The sequence below is a fragment of the Pinus tabuliformis genome, chromosome 6 (assembly GCF_031772625.1).
Source record: "Pinus tabuliformis cultivar Carrire ecotype Pingquan chromosome 6, CPIR1, whole genome shotgun sequence".
Taxonomy (NCBI): domain Eukaryota; kingdom Viridiplantae; phylum Streptophyta; class Pinopsida; order Pinales; family Pinaceae; genus Pinus; species Pinus tabuliformis.
Genome location: NC_142292.1, coordinates 291,871,943 through 291,885,116, shown reverse-complemented (window position 1 = coordinate 291,885,116; position 13,174 = coordinate 291,871,943).

The following is a 13,174-nucleotide window of genomic DNA, read 5'->3' as shown; positions in this document are numbered from 1 at the left end:
GTGATAATTTATTATCCTTCTTAGCTTGCTTGAGGGACATTTGCTTATATGGTTGTAGCCGTAGGAATACCCAATCACCGACATCAAATATTCTTTCGTTGTGATGTTGATCTGCCTGTTGTTTCATTCTATTATGTGCCAACACGGGTTTATCCTTTAAGAGTTGGAGGACTTGTTGTTGATGTTCAATGTGAAGTTCCACTGCTTGAACCTTAGAATTTTCTCTTAAATATGATGTGATGGATGGTGGCCGATATCCATAAAGTGCCATAAATGAGGTCATTTTTGTTGCTATATGGAAGGAAGTGTTATACCACCATTCAGCCAAAGGCAACCATTTGACCCATTGTGTCTATTTATCAGATACAAAACAACAAAGATATCCTTCCAAACATTTGTTTACTATCTCAGTTTGCCCATCAGATTGAGGATGATAAGATGAGCTATGAGCTAACTGAGTACCAAGACAAGAAAATAATTCTGTCCAAAAATTTCCAATGAAAATGGGATCTCTGTCACTTACAATAATCTTTGGGTTTCCATGTAGCTTTTGAATTGTTTCCATAAATGTAGTAGATACTGTACTGGCTTTAAATGGATGTGATAATGCACAAAAGTGTGCATACTTGGTAAGTCTATCAACTACCACCATGATGACACTCTTTCCCTCAGACTTGGGTAAACCTGTGATAAAATCCATTGAAGCCTCCTCCCAACGTTGGCTTGGAATGGATAAAGGTTGTAATAGACCCAGGGCTTTTTACTAACATAGACCGGCTGACCTAAACTTAGATAGATATTTGATAGGCTTTCTTGGCTGGGTGGGCACGAAGAACATTGCTATTTACTTTAGATACCTACGTTTACTATGTTAGTCCCTTCTTGCTACTAACCACCTGTACTATTTACCATAGGCTCACAGACCTGAACTTAGAGATTGCACCGATTTCCCGATCCACCTCTTATCTTTACTTTAACTCCCTCACCTAACTTTGTTATTTGACACGTTGGACAGGCTCACTTACCTTAACTTTTAGCATTGTACGAGCTTGGGTCGGCACTTACAGCATTCGTATTGACCAGCCTATACCAAGACTTTCTGTTCGGACCTATACCAACAACCTGGCGTCTTAACAACCCTTTCGGCAGGCTCACTTACGAAACTTAGAGATTGGGCTTGGAAACAAACCACTTGCACGATTATTACTTAGCGGAAAGATCATCCCAGAAGCCCGCCCAGGAGCATTGTTTGAATAGGTCCTCCCAGAAGCATAGTCCCAGTATTAGTTAACCCTATCTGGGAAGGTTATGATCCACCAGTTAGTGCCCTAGCGGGAAGGGCAGAACCAGTTACCTGGCGGGGGGATGCCTTCACACCACCCATAGAGAGCTTTAACACAGATTGATTCTCTTTTATTACGATTCAAGGTACAGATCCGTGCATTTGTTGTTTGTTTGAGGGTAATAAAGAAAGCATTTCCTATCTATTTCACCGCCCACGAACCTATTTCCGATCACTTTTCCCTCAATAGGCGCCCACCTGACTACTATTTGGCTCTACCTGAAAAGCCACCACCTGGGGAACTCCTTCCTGGAGGGAAAGATTGATCTCAAGTCTTCTTTCACTCTCGTTCTCGTCTGGAACGTCTTTTGTGAAGTTTTTTTCACGATGAAATCAATCTTGCCCTCGCCTAGGAAAGGTACTTCGGCTCTTTGCAATTTCGAACCATAGCGCATTGTTTCAACTTTATTTTGTTGGCAAACCAAACATTCTGCCACAAAATTTTGAATATCCGATTTAAGGCCATCCCAAAAAAATTCCTTCTTAACCCTGTGGTAAGTTTTTAAAAATCTTGAGTGCCCTCCTAAGGGAGAAGTGTGCAATTCCATAAGAATCTTTTGTTTTAGTTGGGAATTCTTACATAGGTATAAGCGATCTTTATACCATAAAGAATCATTTTTCTAGCTAAATGTATCAGACGTACTGGAATCTTGTTGTAACTTTCAAATAAGTGCCCTGATCCGGATTTAAATAGGAACGCATTAAAATACAGAGATAACCATAAAGATAGATATGCAGCGGAAATAATACCTCAATTCATTACTGTAAAATATTGAAATATGCTTACAAACAGAAATGGAAATAAACCAGCTAGGGCGATGGTAGCTTATCTCTGAGAAGAGATGTGGTGGCTACATGCCTCTGAACTGTCTTACAATGAGGCTCGGAGGCCTATTTATTGTTGAGAAACAATTGAAAACCCTTCACATTCCAAAACCTAACCCTAGAAGATGAAACGCTAAATTGTGGGCCCCGTTTTTGGGTAAGTTGGTACATCAACTTCCCGGGGTCGCGAATTGATCGTACTATCTCCATTTGACGTGCATGATAGCCCATTGGAAATATCTTTCCGAGGACTACGACAGAAAAGACGATTTTTATTAGAAAAATTGTTGGCAGTGGATTTCCCAAAAAACGTCGTTTAGGGCCTCAAAACGGCTCCGGAAGTTTAGGACCCGAAAAACTGCTAAAAATAGTAAACTGTGCTATAATTAAGGAAACTGAAAAAAAACTGTAAGAAGCACTGGAGGGGATCCAAGTGGAATTAGCGGGTGGCCACCAATATCCACCTGGATCATTCCTCCCCCCTTAGGAAGCAATGGTCCCCATTGCGTTGAGTTCCTCCATGAGATGAGGGAACTTCTGCTGCACTTGGTCCCTGGTGAGCCACTTGCCCTGGTGAAGGAGTTTTCCTGCTTTGACAAATCGATACAGTTGGATATTCTGCTGGCGAGTGTGCTTGATCTGTGTGTCCATGATCCAATCAGTTGCAACTTGTTCCATGCAAGCTGGATTTAACTCTGTGGGTGTGAATTGTTCTGCAATGTCGGACGTGTATAGTAATGGTGGAAAGTATGGCCGAAGGCGGTCGACATTGAACACCGGGTGCAGGCCAAGGAATGGGGGAATGCTGAGCTCAAATGCATTGTCTCCCACAGCCTTGGTAATGGTGTAAGGGCCATATCGGAGTGGTCTGAGTTTCCGATAGGCTTCGGTAAGGCGTTCCTTTTGCAAATGCAACCAGACTTTGTTGCCCACTTGAAACTTGTGTGGCACCCGATGTTGATCATGTCGCTGCTTGTACTTGGCATTTGATTTCTCCAGAATGTCATGGACCTGCTGGCGAATATGTTGGATGTGCTCAATGAAGTTGTTTGCCTTATCTGTTTCGGACTGGACATGAGCAGAATCTGCGTGAGTAGCTGCAAATGGTATGGCCACATCAATGGGACATAGTGGCTGGAATCCCAGTCCCACCTGGAAAGGGCTGTGGCCAGTCGAGCTGTGGAGAGCCCGGTTGTAGCTGTGCTGAACATAGGGGAGGGTCTCGTCCCATGTGCGTGGATGATTTGAGTTGTACATGCACAGAATGTGTACGATCATCCTGTTGACGACCTCAGTCTGGCCATCAGTTTGAGGATGGAAGGCTGTGGACTTAGTGAGTTTGGTGTCCAGCATCGACCAGAGGCTAGACCAAAATGTACTGAGGAACCTGTTGTCTCGATCTGAAATGATAGACTGTGGGATCCCAAAGTGTACCCATACTCGTTCAAAGAAGAGTTTAGCAGTGGCTTCTGCTGTGATATTCTTCTTGCAGGCCACCATAATGGCCATCTTCGAGAACCTGTCGACGACCACAAAAACACAGTCATTTCCATGCCTAGTGGAAGGGAGGCTTGACATGTAATCCATGGAGATGGATTCCCAAGGTCGACTAGGGGTAGGCAGCGGGGTATAGAGGCCTTGCTTCTTGATGGTTGGTTTGGCAATGGCACAAGCAGTGCATGATCTGATGTACTTCCCGACATCCTATCGAAGATTCAGCCAATAGAAATATTTCTGCAGTACTGCCACGGTTTTTTCGACCCCAAAATGCCCAACGGCCCGACTGTAGTGTGCTTCCCAGATCATCTTGGCACGCTCGCTTGAAGGAACACAAAGGTGACCCAGGTGGCATAACATGTCATCCTGGAGGTGAAAATCTGGAACATGCTGACCCTCCAAGAGTGTCTAGTATGTGTGGCCGAATTCTGGGTCGCTTTTGTAGATCAGTGGCCAATCAGAAGTCTCGTGCCCACAAGAGTTGAGCACGGTGGTTAACGCCATGATCGGTGGTCGACTGAGGCAATCTGCAACATTATTGGTGCTGCCCTTCTTATACTTGATATTCAAATGGAACTGTTGCAGGTATGTGGACCACTTCTGATGGCGATCATTCTGCAATTTCCCTTGGGTCTGTATGAACTGCAGGGGTCGGTGGTCCGTGTGGATGATCGTTTCCTTCCCCAAAATGAAATGCTTCCATTGTCGGCAGGCCTGCACAATGGAATACATCTCTTTGTCATAAGTGGGATACTTCCGGACTGTGTCTGAAAGTGTCTCACTGTGATATGCCACTGGATGCCCGTGTTGAGTAAGGACTGCTCCAATAGCATAGTCAGAGGCATCTGTCTCGACCTCAAATGGTTGTTGCAAGTCTGGTAATGCAAGAACTGGTGTTGTGCAGAGTCGATCTTTCAACTCTGTGAATGCCTTCTGTTGAGATTCAGACCAAAAAAATTTTGCTTTCGCTCCTCCCTTGGTGACCTGACTCAAGGGCCAAGTGATATGAGAAAATCCCAACACGAACCTGCGGTAGAAGCTGGCAAGGCCTAGAAAGCTGCGAAGCTCTGTCAGAGTGGTTGGAGATGGCCAATCCCGAATGACTTGGATCTTCGCTAGATCCACATGCACCCCCCGTTCATCAATAATGTATCCCAGATACCAAACCTGGCTCATGCCAAAAGTGCATTTCTCCAAATTGGCACATAACTTGTGTTGTCGCAGTGTTTGGAGAACCTGTCGGATGTGGTGGAGGTGCTCTTCCCAAGTCTTGCTAAAGATCAAGATGTCATCCAGGTATACCACCACAAATGAGTTGGTGAATGGCCGCAAGATGTCGTCCATTAGCCTCATGAAGGTTGCAGGAGCATTCGTCAATCCGAAAGGCATAACCAACCATTCGAAAAGGCCCTCCTTGGATTTGAAGGCAGTCTTCCACACATCGGAGGGTTCGATTGGTACCTAGTGATATCCTTACTTCAAATCGATCTTGCTGAAATATTTTGCCCCCTTTAGTTGGTCCAAGAGGTCATCAATCCGTGGGATTGGGTACCTATTACGGACAATGATCTTGTTCAGCGCCTGATAGTCAATACAGAGTCTCCAAGTCCCATCCTTCTTTTGTACCAGCACGATCGGGCTCCCACAGGGTGATGAGCTCGGACGGATGTGACCTTTTTGCAGCAGCTCCTGAATCTGCCTCTTGATTTCATCGTTCTCCAGAACAGAGCGCCGATAGATTGGTCCATTGGGCACCGGCGAACCTGGGGTCAGATCGATGGAGTGCTTGACCTGACAGTGCAGAGGAACCCCTGCGGGGGAGGTGAAGATGTCCTCGTACTCCTCCACGACCTTGTCCATCTGTAGTTGTCGTGCAGAGGGGCCCTGTCTGGAGGTTGTGGCCACCGTCTTCTTCTTTTCTTGAGGGCGTATCATCAGGAAAACAAACTTCCCGGTTTTGGAAATGAGCTGACTGCATTGCTTTGCAGTAACCAAAGAGATGGCGGTAGGCGGTGCTACCTCTGGTATCCTGTACAACTTATTTCCCAAAGTAACTATAACAGCACGGGGCCTTGACTCATACACAGCATGTCGCTTCCACAAGTATGGTTGTCCTAATAACACATCACAAACTTCAAGGGGAGCAATGTCACACAATACCTCATCCGTGAAGGGCTTGATGTTGTATGGAAGGCTACACTGTTGGCTCACGCGAAGATCTCGTCCTTGGTGCAGCCACCCAATGGTGTATGGTTGTGGATGTGCTGTGGTCGGTAAGCCCAGCTGTTTCACGACCTCTGCCGAAATGAGGTTCTTTTGGTTCCCGCTATCGACAATGAACTGTAGGGAGGAGCCCTTTACCCACATCTGGGAGTGGAAGAGACGCTCCTCCTCCTCTGGATCTTCAGGTTCCTCCTTTTGGATCTTCATGGTGGCAACGGTGGCGTTGGGCTCCGCATCGATAATCTACTTCCCTTTGTCATTCCCCTTATCGGGTTCTGACTCAGAGTCAGAACATGCATCTGATTCTGAAACCTTTAGCTCGGCCACCAATGACTGCTTGGCCTGACACTCACTTGTGTTGTGAGTGGAGCTCTTATGGAACTCACACCACTTTCCTATGTCCTTTTTCGGCTTCGTGGCATTGTTCTTTGCTTGCAGCTTTGGCGGGTTGTCTTGGGCCGCCCCGCCTTGGCTTTGTCCTTTGTTCTGTGGTTTGGGGGCACCTTTCCCTTGTTTCGGATTCACAGACCCAAAGTCTCGCTTCTTCTGTTTAAACTTTTGCTCGACCTTGACGACATATCGGTATGCCGTGCCGAGCGAGGAGATGTTCAGGAATTCTATTTCTTCTTGGATGTACTTGTGCAGGCAACCACGGTATTTGAGTACCAAATGCTGCTCTATATCCTTGATACCCAACTTTGTGCGAAGGGTATGGAAAATATTGGTAAACTCTGGTACATCTTGGTCCCTTCCCTGCCGTAGCGTGGTCCACTTTATGTATTGATCCTCATAGCTTCCGACAGGGTAGTACTACTCGTTGATGGCATCTCGAAATGAATCCCAAGTCGGTGCGACTGAAAATAGTGAGCCTGTACTTTCATCCTTTTGCTCGCAGTAGGTTTCCCACCAATCCTTGACGTGGGGGGCTGCTTCGAGAAGAGCGAAAATAATCTTTTCCCGACTGGAAAAATCATGAACAGAAAAATAACCCTTTAGCACATTTAACCATTTATCGACGGCAATTGCGTCTATCTAACCCTCGAATAAGGAGATTTCAAAATTAACTTGTACCTTAAATGGTGTGGCATTTCCAGAGTTGCTGTTGGAAGCCGATGCGTCGCCCCTGGGTAGCCGCTGAAGGATTTGGGCAAAGTTGTCCATCATCGCGTTCCTTTGTCGCTCGAGGGCTTCTTCGAGCAAGATTTTGATAGGATCTCCTGCCCCCTCGTCTTTGTTTTCATCCGCCATGGGAGGTCGTCGGGATTTGCGAGGCTGGTCTTGCAAAGGTTCGACCAGTTCAAGCCCTAGCTCCTTATATCCCGACCTCGTTGGGGACATGCAAAGAAAAACAAAGAAGAAAAGCAGACCACTCTGATACCACTGATCCGGATTTAAACAGGAACGCAATAAAATACAGAGATAACCATAAAGACAGATATGCAGCGGAAATAATACCTCAATTCATTATTGTAAAATATTGAAATATGCTTACAAACAGAAATGGAAATAAACCAGCTAGGGCGATGGTAGCTTATCTCTGAGAAGAGATGTGGTGGCTACATGCCTCTGAACTATCTTACAATGATGCTCGGAGGCCTATTTATTGTTGAGAAACAATTGAAAACCCTTCACATTCCAAAACCTAACCCTAGAAGATGAAACGCCAAATTGTGGGCCCCGTTTTTGGGTAAGTTGGTACATCAACTTCCCGGGGTCGCGAATTGGTCGTACTATCTCCGTTTGACGTGCATGATAGCCCGTTGGAAAGATCTCTCCGAGGACTACGACGGAAAAGATGATTTTTATCGGAAAAATCATTGGCGGTGGATTTCCCAAAAAACGTCGTTTACGGCCTCAAAACGGCTCCAGAAGTTTAGGACCCGAAAAACTGCTAAAAATAGTAAACTGTGCTATAATTAAGGAAACTGAAAAAAAACTGTAAGAAGCACTAGAGGGGATCCAAGTGGAATTAGCGGGTGGACACCAATATCCACCTAGATCATGCCCACACTTCTTCGTCATTCTTCCATTCCTCCCTTGCTTCATTTATCCAATCTGGTTGGATAATAGAAATGGTGCACAACAATGCTTCGACGTCCTCATCCTTTCTTGAGAGTGAATCTGCCACCACATTTTGCTTCCCTTTTTTGTAGATGATTTCAAAGTCATAACCCAACATCTGTGTGACCCACTTTTGTTGCTCTTCAGAGGATAATCTTTGTTCTAAGAAGTATTTAAGGCTATCATGATCTGTTTTTACCTTGAAATGTCTTCACATTAGGTAGGGTTGCCATTTCTTAAGTGCATGGTGTATTGCCAACATTTCCTTCTCATAAATAGCTTTGTGTAAAAACTTTCCCTTGATTGGACAACTTTCAAAAGCAATGGGTCTTTCATCTTGCATGAAAACAGCACCAATTCCATTTCTTGAAGCATCACATTCCACAATAAAGGTTTTGTGAAGTCTGGTGTAGCTAAGACCGGTGCTTGGCACATTGCCTCTTTAAGATGTTCGAAGGCCTTTGTTGCTTCTGGAGTCCATGAAAATGCATCTTTATTCAATAATGTTGTTAGAGGTGCTGCTATTCTCCCATAATTCTTAACAAACTTGTGATAATACCCTATCAACCTGAGAAATCCTCGTAGATGCTTTATGAATGTGGGGATTTTCCATTCCTTAATGGATTTAATTTGCTAGGGTCTACCTTAACTCCTTCATGAGATACAATATGACCCAGATATTCCACCTCTTTTACTCCAAAGAAACATTTGGATCTTTTTGCATATAATTGTTTCTCCTCCAATAGTTGTAGCACCCTGTCAACATGTTCAACATGATCCTTCCAAGATTTGTTGTAGATTAGTATATCATCAAAAAATACTAACACAAATTTTCTAAGGAATGGTTTGAAAATGGAATTCATCAAACCTTGAAATATTGAAGGTGCGTTGGTAAGGCCAAAAGGCATGACCAAAAATTCATAATGACCCTCATGAGTTCTAAATGATGTTTTCGAAATGTCTGCAGTCTTCATTTTGATTTGATGATATCCTGAACAAAGATCCAACTTGGTGAAGTAAATTGATCCATGCAATTCATCCAGTAATTCATCAATGACGGGAATCAAAAAATTATCTTTAATAGTGAGCTTGTTGAGCTCCCTATAATCTGGACACATGCACCATGATCCATCCTTCTTCTGCACTAATACTACTAGAGCAGAGAAAGAACTTTGACTCGGTTGAATTATACCAGCCTCTAGCATTTCTGCAACCATATGTTCAATTTCACTCTTTTGGGCATAGGGATATCTGTACGGCCTGATGTTTAGAGGAACACTTCCTGGAATCAGATGAATAACATGATCATGATCACGAATAGGTGGGAGACCTTTGGGAGTCTCAAATACCTTGGAATGATTGTTCAAGAATTTTGGGAGATCTGGAGAAATAGATGATTCCAATGTGGAAACATCTAGCGAACATAATTGTGCAATTTCACCCCTTTGTTCCTTTCTTAGAAGCTTTGTCATATCGTTAGAGCTGATTATCTTTCATGGTTTCCTTGCAATACCCCTTAATTCAACTTCCTTTCCTTCCACAGAAAATTTCATGAAAAGTTCTTGAAAATTAAAATCTATTGTAGCCATTGGAGTCCTAGTACAACATCAGCACCTCCCATTGGAATCGAAAGCATTGGGCTAGTCAATACTCCCATCGATAGCTTGATATTATGGCACTTTCCAGAGCAATTTATTGTTCCTCCATTTGCAACCATCACTTGACACTCTGGTGCTAGATATAAGAAGCAATTCAATTCTTTTGCTACCTTACAATCAATAAAATTGTGGGTACTTCCTGAATCAATCAACACTATTACCTTTTTCTTCTTGATTTGTCCTTCTATCTTGATGGTTTGAGGAGTGGTAATTCCAGCCAATGCATTACAAGATATGGTTAGATTCATTTCTTCTTTATCTAGGCTTTGTTCCTGGAGTATATCCTCTTCTTTTGACCTTTCTTGCTCCTTTTCTTCTTCCTCTTCGCAATCTATGTAGAATAATTTCTTCTCAGCACACTTATGACCTTTAGTGTATTTTCTATCACAACTGTAACAAAGCCCTTTTGCTTTTTTTTCTTCCAATTATTTTGGTGTCAACCTTATAGGTTGTGGAATACTAGGGGCAACAACACTTCCATCTTTATAGTTGTGAGTGGTATGCTTCCTGGTTGCCATAATTTTGCTTTCTATTTTTCTTGCTAACCTGAATGCCTTCTCTAATGAATCAGGTTCCCAAAGGCGAACATCATGTTGGATATTATCCTTTAAAGACCATATGAACACATCAATACTATGCTCCTCTGGAATATTTTTTACCCTTATGTTCAATTTTTGGAACTACTCAATGTGCTCCATTATTGAACCCTTTTGTTTGAGACTTATCAATTGGCTAAAACAAGTGTTGCTTTTTGTATCCTCATAATGTGCTGTCAATTCTTCCGTAAAAATTGCCCAAGTGATAATTTGTTTACGAGAGAAAAGCCTTTGATACCATACAAACTGATTTGGTTCCAAATATAAAGTTGCAATATGTACCTTTTGTGTGTTTTTCACATTATTGAGATCGAAAAATTGCTCCATCTGTAATATCCATGTTGCAGGATCCTTTCCATCAAACTTCCTCATATCGATTTTTGGAATATGGTGGGTCTTCGATCCCACATTGGAGTCTATGAAATCATGATTAAAATTTCTTTTGTTCGCATCATGAGTTTCCTTTACAACCTTTTCACCATTAGTAAGTATTTCTTGTAGAAAATTTGTCAAATCTGTCTTCAAATCTGCCATGTCTCTCTTCAAATATGTCTTCAAATCTATCTTCAAATCATCCATCTTAGCTTCCATTCCCTTTATCTTAGATTCCACGCCATTTATCTTCGCTTCTGTTAGCTTTTGTGAGCGTGACATTTGTTGCACTTGTTCTTTGTAATTTCAATATATCATGTAGCATTTCTTCCTCTTCTTCATGAGTCATGCTAGGGCTTTCAGGTTGCTTACTAGGTGTTTGCATTTTCTTTCCTCAGGGCATCCGTTACCGATAATAATGCTCTACTATTCCCTTTGAATTCCTTCAAAGTAATTTTTTAAACCAATCTTAAGCAAAAAATTAAAAGAATCTACACACCTTTTTTCACTTTGTAGGAGCTCGATATTGCCTCTAATGTATCTCTGTACTTTTAGATCATCCAATTCTGAAATTGAGACCTATAGTAGCCCTCTATGTCCTCTTTCCAATGCCACCAATCTGATCCAAATTGGATTCTCCAAGGAAGAGTTATGCAAAATCCCCCACAGTGACCTGATTATAGACTAGTTCAATAGAGCGAACTTGTACGATGTGCCACGAGCCATTGTTTCAACCTTTGGCTCTAAAACATATATACAAGAAACTACAGTCCGTCCTCTTTCTATAACTTCTTACGAAATTTCAATCAGATGCTCATAGAGAAAGTTATGACGATTTTCCCCAGGTCACCTGTAGGGAATGAAATTCAAGAGTCTGCAAGAAGACCAACTTCCTCAGATCATATCTCCGCAAATATAGCACGAAAAATTCTTAAATTTGGATCTAAGATTCAACGTGGTCTCTTCTCAAATGGGTTTTTTTTAAGCTTCTGAAACATTGCAAAAAAAGAAGTTATAGCGAAAATGCCACGATGACCTGTTTGGAGTAGCGAAACCCTAGAATCCAAAGCTCTGATACCAAATGTTATGAAACTAGTGCAAGAAAGAGATAGAAAAGATAGATCAACGTCTTAGAATTCAGCCTCTTCAAGGGGGCAACCTCCTTTACATTACATAAATGAACAATTATTCGATGATACAGATGAATAGACCTCCTTTCTATATATAAGAGTCTAAGGAGTCACAATATAACCCATCCAACCTAACAATAATAATATAAAGCCACAAAAATAACAATAGAGGGATTCTATGGGGCACAGTAATAACAATATGGGATAATATGGGCACAACAATATTAATAAAGGATGCAACTACAATATTAATGGGGTAATCACTAGTATTATAGGGACCCAACACTTGTTCACATAGAAAACAGTATTTGTTGGGTATGTGCTTGGTCTTGGAGTGCATGACAGTAATAACAATATGGGGATAATATGGGCACAACAATATTAATAAAGGATGCAACTACAATATTAATGGGGTAATCACTAATATTATAGGGACCCAACACTTGTTCACGTAGAAAACGGTATTTGATGGGTATGTGCTTGGTCTTGGAGTGCATGACTGGATTCTTTCAAATACTGATGGCACTTGTATTATCACATAGAATGGAGATGGGTGGAGTACATGTGATCTGAATGTCTTGCAACATTTCCATCATCGAAAGTAGTTGTGTGCAACAAGATGCAGCAGCCACATATTCTACTTCAGCTATAGCTAACGCAATTGAACTTTGTTTCTTGTTGAACCAAGACACTAACCTAGAACCCATATAGAATGCACCACCACTTCTTGACCAATCTCCATCTGTATATGCATGAAGAGTATGATCTGTATCTCTAGGATACCATAAACCAAAGTTCTGAGTTCCTTGAAGATATTTGAAAATCCTTTTGACTTCCAAAAGGTGTGATTCCTTTGGATTTTATTGGAATCTTCCAACTATTCCTACTGCATGCATGATGTCAGGTCGGGTACATGTTAGATAAAGTAGACTGCCAATCATGGATCTGTAAGTTGGTTGATGTACTGCTGCTAATTCATCATTTGAGATAAGACTGCATCCAGTTACCATTGGCGTACATACAGGTTTAGAATCTTCCATGCCGTACTTTTTCAAGATATGTTTGAGATATTTGGTTTGTGAAAGAAAAATACCATATTTATTTTGTTGAACTTGTAGACCAAGAAAATAGGTAAGCTCACCAATCAAGAACATTTCAAATTCTTGCTACATTACTGAAGCAAAATTCTAACTTACGGATTCTTCATTGCTACCAAAAATGATATCATCAACATAAACAACAATTATTAGCAATTTATCAGTGTCAATCTTTGTATATAGATTTCTATCTGCTGACCCTTTTGAAAAACCCTATTGGTGGAGATATTTGTCAAGGCGGTAATACCAGGCCCTTGGAGCCTGTTCTAGACCATAAAGAGCCTTTCTGAGTCTGCATACAAGTTTTTCATCATTTCCAAGAATGAATCCTTCTGGTTGTTCAATATAGACTTCTTCTTTTAAGTCTCCATTA